The 20,708-nt window shown below is 38.4% G+C and overlaps 1 long non-coding RNA gene across 3 annotated transcripts in view; it reads left to right on the top strand.

Annotated features, from left to right (window-relative positions):
- The window catches only part of LOC117001612, a 114,603-nt gene that overhangs the window by 73,844 nt on the left and 20,051 nt on the right, over positions 1 to 20,708 (top strand). For all 3 annotated transcript variants that reach the window (XR_004419080.1, XR_004419079.1, XR_004419081.1), the window contains one exon: positions 12,855 to 12,989. This is a non-coding gene — a long non-coding RNA (uncharacterized LOC117001612). The remainder of the gene's footprint in view (positions 1 to 12,854; positions 12,990 to 20,708) is intronic.

The following is a 20,708-nucleotide window of genomic DNA, read 5'->3' as shown; positions in this document are numbered from 1 at the left end:
GAGAGAATTCCATCATATTTAAGTGAGGTAATAGGAAATCCTGGGTTTTTAGGTTATGTTTGATGGTTATGCTCATTGGATTAAAAAAGGAACACAGATAAAGCTATATTGTCCATTTCTAAATTTAAAATATTTAAGTTTAAATTTATAGAAAGCAGTTCCAGATCTGTCTCTTTTCTTCTTTCATTAATTCACACACAGTTTGTCAGTACTTGCTTTGATCAAAAAATGCCCACTCCTCACATGCACCATAAAACACAAGGATCTGTCCCAGCACAGAGTATGGCAAATAGAGGACATGGCAATAGAGGCCTGAAAGCCTCAAAAATTGCATTATGCCAGAGGAAGAGGATTGGTTTATGCACTGTGTCACTTCTAGCTGTGTTTGGAGATAGTGTTTCCAATGTATTTGCATCCCTGGATTGTGTGCATTATTGCTCTTTGGAGAACTGCTGCTGATATCTGTTTCCAAATCACATCTTGTGAGTGTACCAGAGATGCACTTTAATATCTTCACATCAGGAGAAATTAACTCCTACATGGATATAGGGATATGACACCGACCCTTGATCCTCCAATCTGTGTTGTTCTAGCTGGGAAAGGTGTTACTCCCACCCACAGAGGGATTTCCAGGCACATTTATCAAATAAAAAGCCCAAGAAATGTCCCCAGAGTACAGAAGATGTGTCCATAAGACTCTTTGAAAGGTGTAACCACTAATTTAGCCCAGGAGCTCACAAAACTGAGTAGATTTGGGTTGGACTCGATGATCTTAAAGGTCTCTTCCAACCTAGTGATTCTGTGATTCTGTGATTGTGGACCAAATAATCCCAACCCACCTTCCTAGAAGACAAGTGCATGCTGCTATCCCCAGATCCCTCTGAGTTTAGAGACAGCTGATGAAGAATGCTTGACAAACTCTCAGGAGCTCTGTGGATGTGACAGTTTTAGATTCATCTTCAAAGTTATTCAAAACCTTCATGCCTGAGAACATTTGGTTCGAAATCTTATGAGAATGGTTATTCTTATGAAATGTCTGAAACCTGCTGGTTTTTTATTTGATAGAAAATGTGTCTGAATACACATGATTCTCGGTGATTTCCCTCTCTGGGGGATCCCAGCATCCCACGTATTAGGCTGGAAGTTCTACACAAACTTCTCTCCCTGCTTATTTATGAAATGGCAATCTAATTTGGCTGGCATGAACACAGTGAAGATTATCCCAAAACAGTGCACAATATATCAAGGTGGGTTTTTTTATTTGTTCCCATTTATCTTTTTTTATCTTCCCATTAGGCTACACTTTTACTCTTAAACTTGATAACAGAAGGAGAACTTCAGAGATTTGCATTGTTTAGTGCTAAAGGATGTTGAACAGTTGGGAAGACTAAAAAGTATTTTCATGTTTAGTTAAAATTAGGCCGTTGTGGCTACTTCTAAATAGCACAGGTATGCTTCCAATTCCTGCTGTCACCTCGCTGTGCAGCAGAATTTGCGGTGACCCGCTTGCTCTAATTGAATGGGAGCTCCATTCGATCGCCCTGCCCTTTAATTTAGCTCTCCCACCTAGAACAATGGGTGATTAACACGAGTCAAAACAAGAGCACGGAGGAAGGAGGCGGCAGAAGCCGCCTTGGTGCAGCTGCTCGGGGCAGGGCTCGCCTGCTGTGCAGCAGCAGGTCACGGTCACTGCCAAGCCTTGATCTGCTCTCCCCGGGTCCCTTCGGCGAGGATCCATCCTTCGGGCACAGAGCACACAGTCACACATTGTTCCGCAGCTTCGGTGTCACTTCTAAGCGATTCTGCAACTTGGAACAAAAGTGAATTAAACAGAAGTGCACAAACGATGTTTTAAGTATTGTTTTGGGTTTAGTTTTTTATTCGGATTGCTGTTTCTGTTGTCACCAATGCTCTCTTTTCCTTTAAGTTATGGGAATGCTTCCCCGCCTATTTGTCAGATATTTCAGTTTTAACTTTTTGAGTTTTTTCTTTTTCATCCTGGTCCTTGTGCCAGCATAATATCTCATCGAACTGCACCTTACTCAGATCGGAATATATCTGGAATCTTGTTTTAAGAGGTTTGCACCTTAATTCTGGACACTATCCTTTAACTGCGTATAATTCCTAGAAAGTTGTTTTGATGCAGTTTGTTCTGGTGCTGATCCAAAGGAATATAATAGCAATGAAATGAAACTTAATTATTTAAATGACTTTGAATCAGGCTCAGAAAAGTGCATATAAAGTATTAGCATTGATAGTGACCTTTTCAAAAAGAAACGGAAAAGAAATATTTCAGGGGGATGAAGCCATTAAGCTGAGCAGAATTTACTTTTAAAAGTTTATAAAGCTAATAAAATGTAATTAAGAATTTCAGTTGATAAAAGTACAAAAGGTTGTAAGCAGCTGTCCGGGTGCCTGGGCAGATCTCTGCGAAGACAATAAGGTCCCACAAACTTTACAATCACAATCATGCAAAGATTTAAGCACTAACTCTATTGCAATTCTGAATAACAAAGATATTATAGCTATCAGCAAGGCCAGTCTGCTGCTTTTAAAGCCTGCTGGATGAATATCACAGTTTCCTTTCCAGTCTCTGAGAGAGCACCCAGTGCTGTCACTCGGGCACAGACCTAAGGCTCCTAAGAGCTGTAAATGTCTTTTCCTTGCTTTAGTAATCTTTGCACCAAACCCTTGATTTTTCCTTCAAAATCTGACAGGAAATTTCATATATACGTAATATGACTCCTTAAAAAAAAACCCGAACTCTTTCCTCTCCATAGACAAATCACCAGGTTTCTGAAAGGACAGGGTTACTTGATAGTCCCTACTTAAAATGAGACTCTGCATACCTGCTACGATTCAGTGTTTAGAAAACAAACAGATAGGGTTAGATCCAAACAAAGGAGTCCTTTTCATAGTAAACATATTTAAGAGGGTGCCTGCCTAAATGTGAATTGTTTAGGGGATGGATTACCATTTTGCATACATTTTAGAGCTCTGAGAGAAGCCATTAACACCTCCAATTTATGAAAATGCAAGGATGATAAAGAAACAATAGGGGTGACAACATTGTGTAAACGACATTGATTCATTTCAGAACAGGGCTGTTAACTGCTGGAAATGAAGAAATAAATGGAACAATGGATAGATGCTTTTACCAGCTTGTCATTAATTAGCAGTGAGCACAATTCTTTTATTGTCCTTTTTGAAAAATACAAAATTGGTAGGAAAATACAAGCACTGAGCAAATAGATTACTCTGTGTCACTAGGCTGACATCTGCATTTTCTTTCTTCTCTAATATATTTTGGTTTTCAAATGATATCGAACTTTTAGCCTGGCAGCAAGCCCAAATTTTGCTTCCTTTGAAATTCCTAAAAAGATGTGTTTTCATCCTTGAAACCTTCCTGCTTTATAAAAGCATAACAAAAGCCCCGATTTGAGAAAGGGTTAATAAATGTAAGTGAATCCCCCGTAACACAGCTTGGAAGCACAAACAACAGTTCAATGCACTATTCTGCTGACCTATTGCATCCGATCAACTGTGGTTTTATTTCTAGCAATGCCAGCAGGTGGGAACTGACAACATGTTTCTTTGGAATCGTAAAGAAAGATCGTCTCAGATGGAGAATTAGCTGGGAGTAAGCGAGGTTGTTTGGCACAGATCTAAGCAGGGACAATGCTTGATTATGGCTATCACTCTCCAGCTGCTGTCAGAATGTTAAGTTTGCTTTCTTGAGGCCTGACATCTAACACATTTCTTTTTCTAATTAGTATCTGGTACTGTAAGATGCTGATATTTTACTGCATGTCAGATGTGCGGGGCTGAAATACATCACTGAACTCAGGCAGGTGTGGGGGCTAGGAATTAGTTTTTTACCTCTCATAGTGAATTCAAGGCATCTCTCCACTTCAAAAAAAGCAATGTGGCTGGAGAAGTTAGTGTGGATAAACCTCCAGTGCTGTGCCCGGGAAAGGATGCAGAGTGAAGCAGACAAATCAAACATCAGAGAGGCACTGTTTTCATTTTCATCAGCACATCCAGCCAATATTCTGTTCACGAATTCTTCCCCCCCTGGCAGCAGGGCAAGGTGCTGCCCAGCTGCAGATGGAAGGGCACAGGGTGTTTGCACCATGCTAAAGGAGCAGCCCTGCCCACACATCGTGGTAAATTAAATGAGGTGGGCACTGTTAAGGATTTGCCATTTTGCAGCCTGTACAGTGGCACTGCAGGTAAGGAGGGGTCACCTGCCCTGAGTCTCACACACAGCTGGCAGGAGCTGTGCAGGAGCTGCTGTGGGATGCAGGTGAGCTGAAAAGAATGAGATCATGGGTGCAGATCCAGCCATACTCAGCAGAAACCTGCTCCCACTTCACTGCAAAACTCTGGGATGATTTGCTAAGTGTGTGTGTGTGCGTGTGTGTGTGTGTGTGCTTGGAGTTTTTTGAGGGATGATGTTAGGTAGCATTTTTCAGGCTGACACCACAAGCACTAGCTCATAAAACACTTCAGCATCCTGAGGTAAAGCTGAGAGTGGATTCTCATCTTAAATGCACATACCAGGTTTCATCAGAAACTGATTTCTTGTAGGAGAGGGCTCATCAGCCAGCAACAAGTAGGTCTGAATCTCTGGGTTTTGTTGCACAAAACCATTGTTATTTAGAAAAGGAAGGCTAATTTGGCTTGCTAAAGTGAAGTCATTTGTTAGGTATTGACTGGGCAAATATTAAAAAATACTCAGGAAAAAGAATTGCCAATTTAATTTCTATCTTTTGTTCAAAAGTTTCTTGCAGCTTTGTGCTTTTAAGACTGAGTCTATCCAAATTGCAATGATTTTTCTCCCAGAAAAAAAGAGATGATTATGTAAAACTATCAACCTTAGTGATACAGGTCCTGGTGTTCCAAAGGTGTTTACAGTAATTTGGGGTACTTGCAATATTCCCAGTCAAGCTGCCAATCACCCACCCCAAGCAGAGTCAGGCTGCACCTTGCTCCAAGCTTTCCACAGTGCTTGATCTCTGAAGTGTTACTGATGGTTTGTAAAGCAAATAAAAGTGTTTAATGAAACTTTCATGAATGAAACTCCGTACCCCAAATATATTTTTTTTAGGACAGTCTTGCAGAAATGCACGTCTTTTCTCTTTGGGAAAAAAAAAACCCTAAACTGATTTCAGCATCTCAAAGCTAAAGGAGCCCTTTATTTGTTGCACTTATGATTTACATATCTACAATTATTTTATTCTATATATCCAACTTCCTTTCTTTGTTTGCCAGGAAAGGCCTCCCTGTTACAATACATCCAACTCCCTCTGCTCCCAGCTAATCTGTGTCTCCAATAAGGTTTAATTTCTGGTACCAGGTTGACAAAGAAATGGGGCATAAGGCTATAAAGCTGCAAAAAGATGTGTTTAGCAAGGTTTCCTCCTACCTATAGCAACGATTCTTCATCATCTGTGAAAGTCATTGAGGCTCTGTGAGGGTTCCTAGAATTATCTGTACAGAAGAAAACAATTGTAAAAGTCTTATTGTGGTGGAGCACTGAAGCACATGATTTACTCTCAGGCTGCAAGCAGTCCCATTGATTTCAGAAACTAGTGACATGCAGAAGGTTAAACATGTGCTTTGCTGGGCTAGGGCCAAACCTGGTATCATTCTTCTGAATAGTTACAAAAACTTCTGTTATTACAAAAAAAAGAAAAAAAAAAAGAAAAAAAAAAGAAAAAACCAACTTCAACAAACTATTACAAAGATTTGTTGTATTTTGAGTCAGGACATAAAAGAACCAACTCTGGCTCAAAAATAAGCCAGTTATTTTAGTTATTTTAGCAAACACAGTAGGATTTTTTGGCTCTGATGCTGCTGTAAACACAGCAGGGCCCCTGTGCACCATCCCTTGCACAGCCAGACAAGCACTGTGGTGATATTAACTTTCCTTCCCAGGCCTCCTGTTCAGAGGGATTTACCCTTCAGAGGACACTTGTAGAAAAATCTCCAAGCACATGGAGCTGCACTGTCAAATACAGGATGGAGATTTTAAAGGCATCACAGCTGATTTTGGATTCTGAGCAGGTGCAATTGAGCATCTTCCATAAGTTTCATGTTAAACTCATGTTTGCGGCATATGTAATTTCTGAGTTTTTTATTTTCTGCTACATTCTCAGAGGAAAATTGTTTCATGCCAGTGGAATGATATGCCATGTATTTAATGTGTGAAACTTTGAAGTTTTCTACAGAATAAAGATTCTTATTGTGGGTGAGTTATAAAACTTATGCTTTGACTGGAAAGAAACCACCAAACTTGTAAAAGTACAAAATTTAGTCCATATAAAGGAAAATTAAGTAAGATAATGAGCTGTCTTTGTTTATCCCTTTAATTTCTGTTTCAGTGTAATCTTTTACCTTGAATATAACTCATGAGCACTAATAGTCCTTATAGTTAATTCACCATCTTTAATTTCTTTTGTATTGATTTTGGTGAGATTTCAGTTTCCCATACTGACTCACTCCTAATTTCTATGAGGCTCTGAAAGGAAAAGTGTAATATATAAAGGTAAGTGACATTCTCATTCTGTACTTCATGGCTGTGCATTCATCAGTTCTATGTCAGCAATACTTGGGCAGTGTGAGACTCTTCTGAGAAACCAAATAGTGCAACATCACTAATTCCCCCCTGTGCTCTCTTCCCTTTACTGAGTAATTAATGTCGTGTAACTACCTACATCCAGTAGCCATGGCAGGTTTGGCCAGGATATTGGATTATTTGCAGCTTCTCTTCTGGAATAAGAACAAACCTCTTGTTTAGTGTGATACTGGGAAGGTATTTCAGGCTGTGAAAAATGTTTGGGAGGGCTATCCCAAAATAAAGGGATCTGGTTGATGAAATGATGCTGTTGCTCCCTCAGCTGTTTTTTTACTATACAGTGCAGTTAAGAACATTTGTAAATGAAGTTACTAAGGAATGGCTCTTCAGAAACAGCTGCTTTCAGGAGTAATGTCCATGCTGGCACACAGGGGCTGAGATTTGCTCATTTCTGGTGACAATCACATGTGTCTGAGCTTGTCAAGGGCTTGTTTCCATAACATGAAGTTCTGGGTGAATGCCAGAACACTGCCAATTTTGGAAGAGCCTCTCTTCTACTTGCTTTGATTTTCTCATTGGATAACACAACTTCCAGTGTCATATCCAGTTAATACAGGGATGGAGAAAAACACAAGGGGAGAGAAAACATTCAAAGGGCCCTGTTGAATTTTTCATGATGGAAAAGGGAAAAAATCCATGCCTGACATTTTCCAATCTATGAAATGAAGGAAAAAATTTCTGAAAGTTTTGGACATATTTACATTCACACACTTAGAGTTTTATTCATGTCCTCATAAATAAATTATCTTTAACTGCAACCCAAAAAGGATCCTGCACAGTTTAGTACCCCTTTATGGTTGACATTGATTTAAAACACTCCATAAGGTGCACAGTACTGCAGGATCAATTAAAAGTAAATGCAGTCATGAAAGCTCCATGAAGTGCTGTCCCAGAGCTTGCAGACACTGTCCTTCACACAGCAACTTGCCACCTTAGCTAGGCAGAAAAAAAAGATGCAGTTATAGATGTAGTTCATTTCATATTTATCAGTGGCCTTGGGACAGGAAAGCAGAAGTCCCTGATAAAACCAAGTCTTTACAGATAAAAATATTATGCAATTTTAAGAGGATTTTAACTTTGTCTGTTGAAACATTCAGTCTAGGTCATCTGACTGCCAGGTCTCACCAAAGCAGGTTCCTAAAACATTATTGCTAATCACTACATTGTGATGTAGTGATCAGAAAATCAACAGAAACCAAACAAAACCCAAACCCATCAGTGTGTTTGGCTCTACTAGTTCCAACCTCCTTTACCTATGGCCTTAAATATAAATAGAGATGAGTGTAAATTAGACCAGTTGTTAGATGGGAAGCATTGCATGATCTTCTGTGGGGAAAAGCACTCATGCTGAGTTTCCTCTTGCCCCTGAATAAAAACCCAGCTGCACTAATTTGTCATTCCAGCATAATGCTGAGAAGGTAGCCTGTAGGAAACAGGGACTGTTCCATCCCAGCCCAGCTGCCCACAGGGTCACTCCCGAGGTGTATTTCTAACCACAGAGGTTTTTTCTAGAGCCCTCCCCAAAGCTGTAGTGATATGAAAGCCATTACAAGGTCTTTGAGCAACAGCAGCTTGTCTTCTTCCTGCTGCCCAAAGGGCTACCTGTGTGAGAAAAGGACATCACTTGCTGTCACAATTAACCACAGGGCCTCCTGTGGCTCCTGTAATCCTAATTCTGTGTATGTATTGACATTTGAATGATTTGAAGGATACTGATTGAGATTGCCATCAGTTTTTGAAAGATGAGCTTTTAGAATTTATGTACTCCTTATCCTGACATATCTTTTTTTTTTTTTTTTTAATCTGACTTATCTGTGCAGAAAGTGGAGACCAATTTGCATCATTTCTATGCAGATGCTGCTTTGCCCAAACTTTCAAATCAGTATGTGTGCTTTGTAAGCATGAATTTTTTTTTTTTTTTACTTAGCCTCCCAGATAAGGTTTTATTAATTAATAAAATCTTTCCTTTAGTCCCTCCAATGGTAGATGAAAGGGAAAACTGGATTTCTGAACAATTAATGTTGGTTAAGATGGATATCGTTCCTTGCCTACTCACTGACCTCTGATCTGCCAATATTTCTATTGACATTTCATCATGACTGTTTCATCCATTTCTTGAGAACATAAGAGAATCTGTGAAATGCCAATTTGTTGGCAAGCTGTTTATTTATACACATTCAGAACGTTTTTATTTTCTTGACAAAACAGTTACAGCTGTATCAGTCTATCAGTTTGACATTGCCTTCTCCAATGAAATACAGTCTAAGTTTTGGACCTCTTCTGGCAAGTGTGGTGACTTTTGTCCAGACAGGCACTGGCCAATCAGAGCTGGATGCAAATAACAAACTAAGGTATTGGGTCCAGCCACCAAGTGATGGAGTTGCTTCTGTTATATTTGTAATTGTGTGGTTATGGTGTCAAAATTCTCTAATTAGATGATTTTAAAAAATTTAAAAACTAAACAAAAACCTGTAAAAATATTTAATGGTTCATGCCAGTCTGATTTGGTGAAACTGCTTTGTTGACCTCACACGTGAGGCTTGATTTAGTATGAGGACACCCCAACTGGGCACTCTGGGAGAGTAAGAGCAGCAGAAGCTCTTAAGTCTGACATCCTCTACCAGCTCCAGCCATGTTCAGCCATCAGTGCTCTAAGGAAAGCAAATTATACCTCAGAAGGGAAAGTGTATTTTCTCCTGCACTGCAGGCAACCAGCAGACCACCTCAGAACAGGATTGGTATACTGTGTCAGAGAGAACCAGCCAACAAACAGTCCTTTCAGTCCACACCACCCTGTATCTACAACAGCAAGCTGTGTAGCCAAGAACTCATATTACAATTTATTTTTAATCCCAGGTTTATCTTGATTTCAGGCATAGATTTCTTTCCAGAAATTATATTAAACTTGCATTTTTTAACGAACTGATATATATACAAAAATAATTTCTTCTCCCTTTGAGATTTTGTACATTATTTGAGTGATGCCAAAGAAGAGGTAAGGTGAGGACTTTAAAAGTTTTTTATTTGTTCTGGGGATTTTTTTTTTTTTTTTTTTAAATTACAAAGAAGGGAAGGGCTGATGGCTTGGGCACTTAAAATAGGATTTTGGTCTGGGGAAGAGTAGTCCCAAAAGAGATCTCATATAGGCAAGCTTAAACCATATCAGGAGTGTTGAAATGCTCTAGATAATCTTTTTTTCCCCATCTTGATCAAGTAAAACATCATCACTGTGTGTATGTGCACATTTGGATGAGAGAAGAAGCAGCTCTTTACTTAGTATTAATATACTTGCAGCATGTGGTGTCTGAATTCCACCTGCCCAAATGAGCATAAAAAATAGAAATATTTTTCTATTAACTATACTTCTACTATGATAGGATGAAAATATGGTATATTTTTTATATTTTTTAAAAGACTGAGTTTAACAGAGTAAAGAAAAGAGTTTCTGGGTAAATCATGGGTTACAAAGATTTACTATAAATATGGGATACTATTCTTAAGGAGCAGATGTGAAGTGATGCTCTAGTATTCTTAAATTGTGCTTACTGATGTCTGGAGATCCAGCATGAGTTTTGTGATCAGCTGAAGGACTGCAGCACAGATCAAATCACACATTTTATAGTCTAGTGTTTGGTACATCCAAAACTGTGAACAGGCACTTAAATTGTCTATGATTTCATTATTGTTCTGAAAAAAAAAAAACATGATGATGAAATAAAAGTACTTTTGTAGTAGTAATGGTGTTAGAAATATTAGAAATATTTAGAAGTAGTGCCAATAGTGTTGTTCAGGTCCATGTAGAACAAACAGGTAGGAAAAAAAAAGGGAGTGATCTGTGGTGCTGGAGGTTTTATATTCTCTGCTGAGCAGCCCTCCCTGAATGGTGATTCTGGTGGGGTAATTAGGTAATTCATAGCACAGATTTAGACTGGTTATAGTGTGAATTTATCTGGATGATTGTACCTTTGCTGGCATACAGCATAGAGCATTTTCAGCCTAATTTTGTTTGTTTGCTTTCAACTTGGCACAATTAATTAAAAAGTCTGCTGAATATAAAAGAATCAGCAAGTCCCACAGTCAGTTGAAGTGAGCTATCAAATAAATGCCATATGACAACAGTTGTGTAAATTTGACCTGATTTGCCTCTGAAGTAGTTTGTGCCAAAAATACTTTCATACAGGCACATACCGACCATTTTTATCAAGCCCACAAGCAATTTATCCCCAAGTCTTAGTGGAGGAAAACTATTTGGAATGAATAGGAAACTTTGCTCAATAAAGAGTCTCATTTTGGCTGCCAAACCAGACAGCTCCAGAATCAATTTTTTTACACTTAGTATAATATATTATCATATTCTTCTACTACTGATATCAGTAATGTTAAGGATAGCCCCTAATTTCCTTCTCTTTTATTAGGAGTAGGGAATATTTGTCATTGTTTTACACAGGTAGAAACTTGAGGTCATGCATCAACTTGCAGTGAAAGTGCATTAACTCTTGGGCCAAAATTCTCATTTAAGAGAAAGAGGTTTCAATTCTTTTTTTTTTCGAGTGACATTTCCATGTGTTTCTCAGAATACTTGATTACCTAGTAAGGGAAAACATTTTTTAATAAAGAAGAATGAGTGTCATCATAAAATTGGTACTTTTTTTTCATGGAAGCTAAAAAACTACACCCAAAGTAACACATGATCATTGATGAAAAAAGTCATTTTCTGTCCCTAATGCCAGACTTCTTGCTTGACAAGAAAGAGGGGGAAATCTGGCATATTAAAAGAAGCTGTTTATTTAAAAATATTAAATTATACTAGAAGTTTCATTTTCATACATTGTACAATTTTATAATCCTAGCAAAGCAAACAAAAAAATGTGTTTATACCTTTTTTGAGTCCTTATGGTGAAAGAAAGAAGCAGGGATGGTTTGGCAGATATTTTAGATTGTTTGCTTTAAAGTTGGTTTTGAGCTTGTTTTTAACTGGGAACCATAATGAATAAGAAACAGTTGTTTCTCTGTGTCCTTTCCTGGAGGATCCCTTTGTCTCAAGAGGACTAGAAAGGAATCTTTCACAAAGATTTTCTCTCAGTTGTGGTATTGCTGATGTCAAGCATGCAAAAAAACCATGAGTCAGCACTCCAAAAGTCACGAGACTGCATTAAAAAAAAAAAAAAAAATAAGGTGATCTTTTAAAATATCTATGTGGTTCTCTTGTTTAAGCCTTTGTGGTAAAGTGATGGCACATTTTTATACTTTTTCTGCAAATTAAAATCTTATTTTTCAAAACAAAAGAAGAAAAAAGAAGAAACAGATGAATTTTTTCAAAAGCTTGGAGGACTCCCAGAAATGGGGTTCTGAAGAACATCTGAAGCATTGCAAACATTGCAATATAATTGCAGGTGCTGGAAATGAGGCATTTGTTTGTAAGACCTTTGATCTAAATTTTAGTCAATAAAAACCATTGGGAAAAAAACTGATTGAAAGAAAAGCAGAGAAACCTTCCTCTGCACTTCAGAAGCTCAGGCTGCTGTAGCACCTTTCATTCTGCAGTCCTTCCAACCAAAATCCAGGAGAATAGGCCTCGTGTCTTTAAGGTTCAATAAAAGCCATAACAACATCTGATTACCAGACAGAAGATACAGTCAGATAATGACAAGTAACACTTTGATTTTGTCAGGAAAGGAATCAGCAAAGTAGTGCAGATGCTGCTGTTACAAAGATATAAGACCTTTACCACAGTTTAAAAGACAAAGACTATTTGAATCTAAGAACATGGTTTCTGGCCAGAAAAAGCTACAATTATTTTTAAAAATGTCACCTCATTCACATTCAGTGATCAGAGAAAATGGAAACATTTTAAGGAGTAATTGTAAACATCTGCTAAAGAAAAAACGAAAACATGACTAAGACAGAAATGAGCTGCCAACATAAAGTATTGTGTGAACAAATCCACCGGAAAAACACCAGGTCTGTGGATGGATTCTATCTGGAATGTGAAAAAAACCTGATGATCATAAAAAAGACTAGAATGCACCTAAAGATATTTTACTCTAAGTCAGTCTGGCCCTCTACGCAAATATCGAGGAATGTGGCTGCACTTGCGTTTCTGCAGCAGCTTTGGCCCCTGCTGCTTCTCCTGCCCTGTTCCAAGAGAAGCATTTGCACAGGCACAGGGAATTGGACTCAAACTGATCTAACAATTTTTTTCTTTCTTTTTCAGCTGGATCAGTTAAGAAAAAGTCAGTGGTGGTGCAGATGGTGATGACAGCTCATACAGAAATGCTGCTAGATTTCTAACCATTGCCTCCAAATACTGATTTCAAACTGCAGTGCTATAATGACAGCATAAATGAAGGTAAATCAGATCCTTATGGTTTTCAGAAAATGCTCTCTAAGGCATCTATAGATCTGTATCTCAGCACAGCATTTAAATGTGTTGAGCAACTTGCAGTGTCCAGGGCAGATTTGTAAGATCTGCAGTCTCCAGCATGGAGCAGGAGAATGACGGAGTTAACACAAAAGAAAAAGTAAAGGTATGAATCACCCAGTTTTCCAGGTATAACTGTGCCAGTTACAGATGAACAACTCAATACAGAGATATAATACTCTGTTCTCTGGCACAAGTGAGCATGTGCACATTTTCTAAAATAGAGCAGGTAGCCTGCGTTGGCTCAAGTCATCTTTTCCTAATGCCAAACATTACGTCTAAAGCAGCTGTTCTGATTGAAAATGTTTTATCACCATCCTTTGGTAGAAGCTTGTAATTCCTCCAGTTCTACTGGCTGACCAGTGCATTTGAACTGTTCCTAATCTGTCCCTTTCTGCAGTGGAGGGAATGAGGCAGATCACAGGTGGCCTGGGCAGACAGGCTGTGCTGGGCTCACTGTGTGAGCACAATGCCTTGGCCTTGCATTGCCTTCCTGTGCTGCAGCTTTCCCTGCCCAGTCTCAGACCCAAAAGCTGATAGTTAGCCACCTTCTTTTTTACCCCTTTCATTTCAGTTTTTGGCTTTTTGTTTCATTTTTTTTTTAACTGAAATAACCTGTGGTTTGAATTAACATTGCCATAGGAATGTTTGCCCTTCTTCAGCACAGTGGGCAACACTGGGGGAGCACCTGCTGGCAAGGTGGGTGAGATTCTTTGCTTGAGCAGCAATGCTAGCTGGAGTAAAAGGCAAACCATAAAAAAATTTTAAAAATTAAAAATAAAATTAAAAAAAAAAAAAAGCCTACAATCTTCAGAGTTGACCAGAACACAGAATAGAGAATGTGAATAAGGACTTCTTGGAAGTGGAAGTTTCAGGGGAAGAATCCTAGAGACTTTGCTGATTAGCTCTCTAAAAAAATCTCTGAAATTACAAGAACATTCAAGCATCTTGATGGCCATGACTTGTTCTAGTTCATATCCAGCATGGATTACAGGAGACTGGAACCCTCAAGAGAGGCTGTTTGTGTCATTTAATATTATGAGTATGATGTTCTTTTAATATGAATGTAGGTGGTGTTTGTGGAGGTTTATCTTTCCTGCTCAGTATCTAGAAATGATGTGTGTGGAGAAATGATGGCTCAATGTAGATTGCCTGCATTTGGGTGACAATTGAGCCTGTGCTCTGTAAATACAGTGTAAAGACCAGTTTCTTTAAAGTCCTGAGCAATCAATGCCAAATGCTCATGAAAATAATCTTTTTAAAGACATTTCCTTAGAATATGCTACATGATTTCAGAAGATCTATGATAATTCCTTTTGAAGAAAGGATTTGACATATTTAATGTGTACTTTCAAACTGCATTTTTTTGGCAGTTTGGTGATAGAGAACTGACCACTGGTTTAGCCTGTGGCCAGGAAGACAGTAAGACAGGCCAGGAAGACAGTAGTTATACAATAAATCAGTAAAGAACAAGCTTCTGACATTCCCACAATGCAAGCAAGCTAATATTTTCAGAGAAAGTTATTTAATTCTTTTTTATCTGGGTTGAAGAACACAAAATGAACCCTCTTTTCAAGCTCTGGAATCCCCACTATTGATAATAGTTGATTTTGCATAAAGATTACAGGTCAAATTAACATTTTGCTTGTCTTTAAGGAAATTAGAACTTCCAGAGGTGTGTGAGGCTAGAAAATCTGTTTAAACTGGGATTATCATCCTGAATACTTGTAGACAATAGCAAAGGAAATAGTATTCAAACCCATCATTATAACTAAGTACCAGCCCTCCAGGGACATGGTGTGCTGCCTTCATCAAAGCCATAGGTCACAAGCCATTGGCTCCATGGTGCTTTCAGCCTGGCTTCAGGCTCCTGGTACAGGATCAAAATAGTTGGATGATATTATAGGAAGCATTGAAGTGCTCTAAAGTCACCCTCCTGATTCAAAATTTCAGAAATTTTGGTTTTTTGCTTGAAGGCTTTATGTGTGGCTAGAAACCAACTTTCCAACATCTAATTTTAATCCTTTTTAAGTGTTACTCATCATTTTAATCACAGAAGGAAAAACATAGAGCTGTCAAAAATATATACACGATATGCTTTTACTGTTTTGCATTGCCACTGTAAGTCTGTGACCAAGAATTACTGATCATGCCTAGTGAGGAAGTATTGGGCATGGCAGACCTGTTGTAAGCAGTCATGGAACCAGAGCTGCCTAAAGATGTCTTTGTTCTCCTGCTGAGTCAATTATACCAGTCTAAAACTTTGTGCACTGCTCTGTCTCCTCCTGATATTTTTGATAATAATACATAAAATGCCAGAAACTAGAAAAAGAAACTTCATAAGGATGAAGGTTGAAATTTTCCCATGGTCTTTGTATTTTGAGTGTAACATGTGTCAAACACGATTACAGGCTTTTTTCCCAACTTACAAATATTTGCTTTGCAGAAGGTGATTTGAAGAAAAAGGGGTAGTTAAATACAAGTTGAATTTGTTGGTGCTATTGTGTGTTTCTCCATTGTCTCTCCACTTTGAGTACTGCTCTTATCAGATGGAAACCAGAAGAATGTTGGTTTTAATTGCTGATTGTAAATGTGACAACCTGTACTTTCAGCAGTGGTGTTTGTTAGCTTTAGGGAACACAGCTACAGAGATGTTAGAGGCCAAAATAAGTTACCTGTATTCCTGCATGGACTTCAGTGGGAGTCCCAGACACTGCCTGAGGGTACAGATTTTTTGGGTTTTGATCATGAAATTTCTCTGCTTTATGGACCAACTACTTTCATAAAACCAAAATTAATCTGGAATAACTGTGTGCATCAGTGCTGCTGTTCAGATATGCACTAGCCCAGCTAATATGGAATTGTGCCTGCTGGACAGGGCTGTTCTTAGGGCATTGCCATCTTTTAGACATAGTTAGGAACTCAGCTGAGTGCAGATTATATGCTGACTTCATATGCAGACACTTTGCTGAAAATATACAAAATTAATGAGATGGAAATTTTTTTTCCTTGAGGCCATGATGCACCTTTTCCAGTGAAAGAAACTGAACCCTTCAGCTCTGAAGAGTCAGAAGGACATTGGTCTTTGTTACTGGCTCAAAAATCTTGAGAGTAGAAAAAGTGACACCAGTATAGCACATTTTAATTTCAGTACTGCAACATAGTTCATGTCTGAAGAGACAGACTTTGGTTTTTCTTTTACTGTCTTGGTTCATCTGCACTGGACTGCAGAAAAGGTTGATTCAAATAAGTGTTAGTGTGTCTTCCAGCTGCCCAGTAACTACCACAGCATCTCCTTTATCCTGACAATCTTTTGCCAGTTTGAGTGGGCAATTTTAGTTCACATGAGGAGAAGGGATTGAGGTTTTCTACTCTGAGCTCTTTACAGAGTGCTAAAATCCTGCATGAGACTCACCATCACCACAAGAGTGGAAGTCCATCAGTCAGCACAGGGCTGTGCATGGAGCCTCAGCACCTTCCCAAGGATTCTCCACATGCACACGGGGCTCCCAAGGTTTCTGGTGCTCCTGTTATTGCTATTCAGCTGTAGCATATCCATGACACAGAGATCAATGGCTTCAACTCACCACTCTGCTTTTGCTTTAGAAAAACAGATAAAGGAAAATGGCATGGCACAAACAAAGCTGACATCCAGCTGCAGAAAGATTCAAAAAGCATCCTTAGGTTTGCTTAGGAACAAGATTAGGACTAGAGTTTGACTGTAGCCTGATGCAGCTACAGTTGTTTGTTTGGGGGTTAATTTTAGTTTGTTTTGGTTCAGTTGCTGTTGGTTTGGGGGATTTTTAACAGTTAACTTTAAGGGGAAATAATTATAAAAGGTCTACATGTTTACTTTTAAACACAGCATTTTTTCCACTCTGCCCCAAGTCTGACATTTTAATGACCTGCTTTGCTTTGGTTTTTACTGGCAGTGTATATTGAAGGAGTATTTTATGTACAGTTTTAACATTTGAACAACGCAGCTCCATGTTCTGTTACTCTTTTATGTTGTGGATAATGTCTTTTAAGCTTTTATTTCTTTTAAGTGCTTACTAATTTGAGGGCATTCTTTGCAAATACCTTTAGAAACTTTTAGATTAATTATCAGTAAGGGTTATTAATTTAAGAAGAGCAAGCAAAGTAAAGGCTGCATATATTTTCACTCAAATTACTATCCTAAATGACTCCATGGGGGGTTTCTTATAGGGGTCACTGAAAGGCAGAAAGGAATGTTTTTACTTCTTTGCTTTGTCACAAAAATTAGGTTACAAGGGCTATAAATGCAGGTAATACTTTTTATTACTAGATTTTCCTCTGTAATGAATATAACATTTCTTCTTTTCCGATACCCACTGAATGTCTTAGTACTTAGCATGTTTACTCTTACCTTTAACAAGCTCTAAAGTAATTCCCCTTTAAAAGTCTTGCAAGCAGATTTGAAGGCAAGAAAGAGAGCCTGTATGGTAGGATCCCTGCTGGAGGTGGAAGATTGGAGGGGGACACTGTCTTGCCAGCTGCCCATGAGCTCACTGATAACATCAGTCCTTGAGCAGCTGAGGGAGAGAGAAGTAAAAACTAAACCTGGAGAAGTCAAAAGTGAGAACCAGAAAGACCAGAAATTTTTTTTTAATGTAAAATACAAAATTGGTCACATATTTTCCTACTATAAACCAAATTGCTGTGTGCCAGTCTGCCAGAATTCAGGTTCACACAGTTCTTTAGCTCCAAAGGAGACTGGGTATTGCTTTGGGATTTGCACCCTGTAGTTCAGCTGGGGTGAGCAGCTCCCCTCGGGGGCTGTGCTGTGTCCCCAGTGGTGGCCTGGTGTGGCTGGCAGGGCTCTCCCACCAGGGCCATCCAGCTGGGCCCTTCAGGAGGGCATTAATATTCTCTGAAAGGCAGGCACTCATCTGCAGCTCTGTAGGGCCGACCTACTTTGATCTCAGCCTCAGAAACACAGTGATGGGGGATAAGAGTTCAAAGTATGAGAAGAAACTCAATATGCAAAGAATGTACCACATCTTAATAAGTAATGAGAGTTCCCTCCATTTGTTGCTATTGTAAGGAAAAATAGTTTAATATCTTTATGGGATTAGGACTCCACGATACTTTGCTAATGAGTGGCCAGAGCTATTAAGATTTTCCCAATGTCTCCAGATAGGCTGGCAAACAAACATCAGTAAACAATGGCGAGTCTAAGGCTGGCTATTAAGAGTTTGATCTGGTGAGTCTTTTATTAATGTGGCTAACATGTTATTTTTTTTTGTAGACCCAATAGAGCAAATATATAACACAAAATTTCTATCTTTTCCTTACAAGAAACTTGAGGATTAAGGAAATTACCAGTAATGAATGGCAGCTTTTTAACAAAGTTTATCACAAATGACACTGGATTGTGAAGTGTTCACTATTCAGGCAGCTGTGGAGGAACAGGAGATCAGGAGATTGAGAAAATTACCAGTGAGGATAAAACTCTCTGTTTTTTACTGGTTCTCTCAGAACTGTGGAGATATCATTCACATGAACACTTAGCCTGCATAGCAATGGCAAATACCAGCAAATTTAGCTTTCATAAGTGTATTTGAGAAAGATTAGCACACACCATTCAGTTCAAGTTTTAGTTTTTAGGTTAGCTGCCTTTCATATTAATCAGCTTTGGTTTTTTTCAGAGCTGCCTTTTCTGTGTAAGAGCAGTGGGTGAATGCCATGTTTAATAACCCCTTACATCCACTAATTCCTTTTGCAGCAATTGTGTAGTTTCCAGAAAAAATTAAGTTAGCATAATTGGAAGAAGAAATGTAGAAATTAATGCCATTTGTTCCTTAAAGCCCTAGAAAAGTTTATGTTTCGCAGAATTACGTAGCCCTTGCAGAACCATCTACTGCTCCTCAAAGGCCTCTCTATTTATTTTCCCAGGTTCTATAAGTATAGTAGGAATTAAGATCAGCACAAGAAAGTTTTTCACTTGTTCAGTTGAGGTGCAAATTGTCACAACGAAGTACAGCATACAAAGGATAGTGAGATATTTCACATGCAAACTCTGATTTCCTGGGTGTGATGGCAGGGGTTATTAGCAAGGATTTTCATCAGGCCCCTGCTGAAACCTCGTTTCCTTAATTCACTTCTCCCAGCTGATAAACAGCCATGCCATATCTCCAGCATCAATCTGGCTGCCCAGAAACAGGTTACTAAATTCTCTTACACACAGGCATTTCATTTTCCTTTCAGAAAATAGTTGAGAAGTATCAGAGGTTTGTACAATAGAGGCCAAGCATGAAAAACTTGTCAGTCATGCCAACTTCACCCCATAAATGTCCCTAACTGCTCTTTCCTCTTTTCTATTTCGAGAGGAGAATAGCTTTAATTAATTTATTGGTTGGCATCTGTTTAACAGGCATATATGTGATGGGTTTCTGAACACACCTGGTCTATTTTTTAATGTAACCTCCAAAAAGATTTTGATCTTATTTTTAGCTTTAACCTTATAAAAATGTAACAGCACAAAGAATTCTTAGAGTGACTAAACTTTTTTTTTCTTTTTTTTCTTTTCCTTTTTTTTTTGTTATTCAAATCCTAGTTTCAAAGGAATTTAGCTATGACCTGGATTTTAATTTTCTTGGGGATTTCACTAATGCTTGAGGGGGGAAATCTGGTACATTTTCAGCATATTAAATACCTGTTTGTGTCAAAGTAGTCATTAGGTTTCTAACTGATTTGATTACAGTACAGTGCTATAACAAAGGGTGTATCTGGATATTTATCATCTTTAGTTATGCTATCCTTGGAATATGATTTCTGCATTTTCATTAGTGGGGCACACTACCTAAATATTGCTCAGATTTGAGACCACTTAATTATCCTGTCATTGGTACAACATTATTCAATTTTACATTAAAATTGTCTTCCTGGAGACCTAAGCTAGATTCAAATAAACTGTTCATTTTTGGCAACCAGGAAGAAATGGAGTGCTTGTAAAAATCAGACTTTGGAGTGAGGAAGTTGGCGATTTTTTTCATTAGTTTCATAGGGCTCATTGTTCCTATTCTGGAAACTTTATAGCTGCAATCACCTACGGCTAGAGTCTGATTTTTACTGAGGTGCTATAATAATTATACTAAGTACTTTCTGTTTGTTGCTGACAAACAACAATCCTTGAATGTCACTTAAGGAAAATAGAAACTTCTGCATTGTGGCTTAGTTTCCAAAACTTCATGGTTTGAGTTCTCAGAAGTGCAATATATTCATTAAATGAACCCAAATCAAACAAACAAACAAACAAGCTACTCTGGGTTTTGCCTATAACCAGGAGATCTCTCAAACTCTTAGGCACACTCACAGAGATGTGATGAAATATTTTTGCTAAGAAACTTAAGTATGACTTACTGAGAACTGAAGGTTGACAAGTTTAAATACTGTAATAGCAAAACAAACAAACAAAAACCTTTCAGTTCACTTGTGGATTAGCAGTTAATACTCTGAAATCCGCAGGCTAGGGCTATCTGTGCTGTTATAATCCAAAAGAAGAACTCTACTTTTTCTGTTTTTTCAAAGGAAGATCTTAATCACCTCTTTGTAAGCCACCAAACCCCTTATTAAAAGTCTGGGCCCAATCCTCCCTTGAAAGCATGGCCCCAGCAAACTATGGGC

Source organism: Catharus ustulatus, chromosome 11, assembly GCF_009819885.2.
Source record: "Catharus ustulatus isolate bCatUst1 chromosome 11, bCatUst1.pri.v2, whole genome shotgun sequence".
Taxonomy (NCBI): domain Eukaryota; kingdom Metazoa; phylum Chordata; class Aves; order Passeriformes; family Turdidae; genus Catharus; species Catharus ustulatus.
The sequence above is the reverse complement of the archived record's forward strand: the minus strand, read 5'-3'. Positions and strand labels throughout refer to the sequence as shown.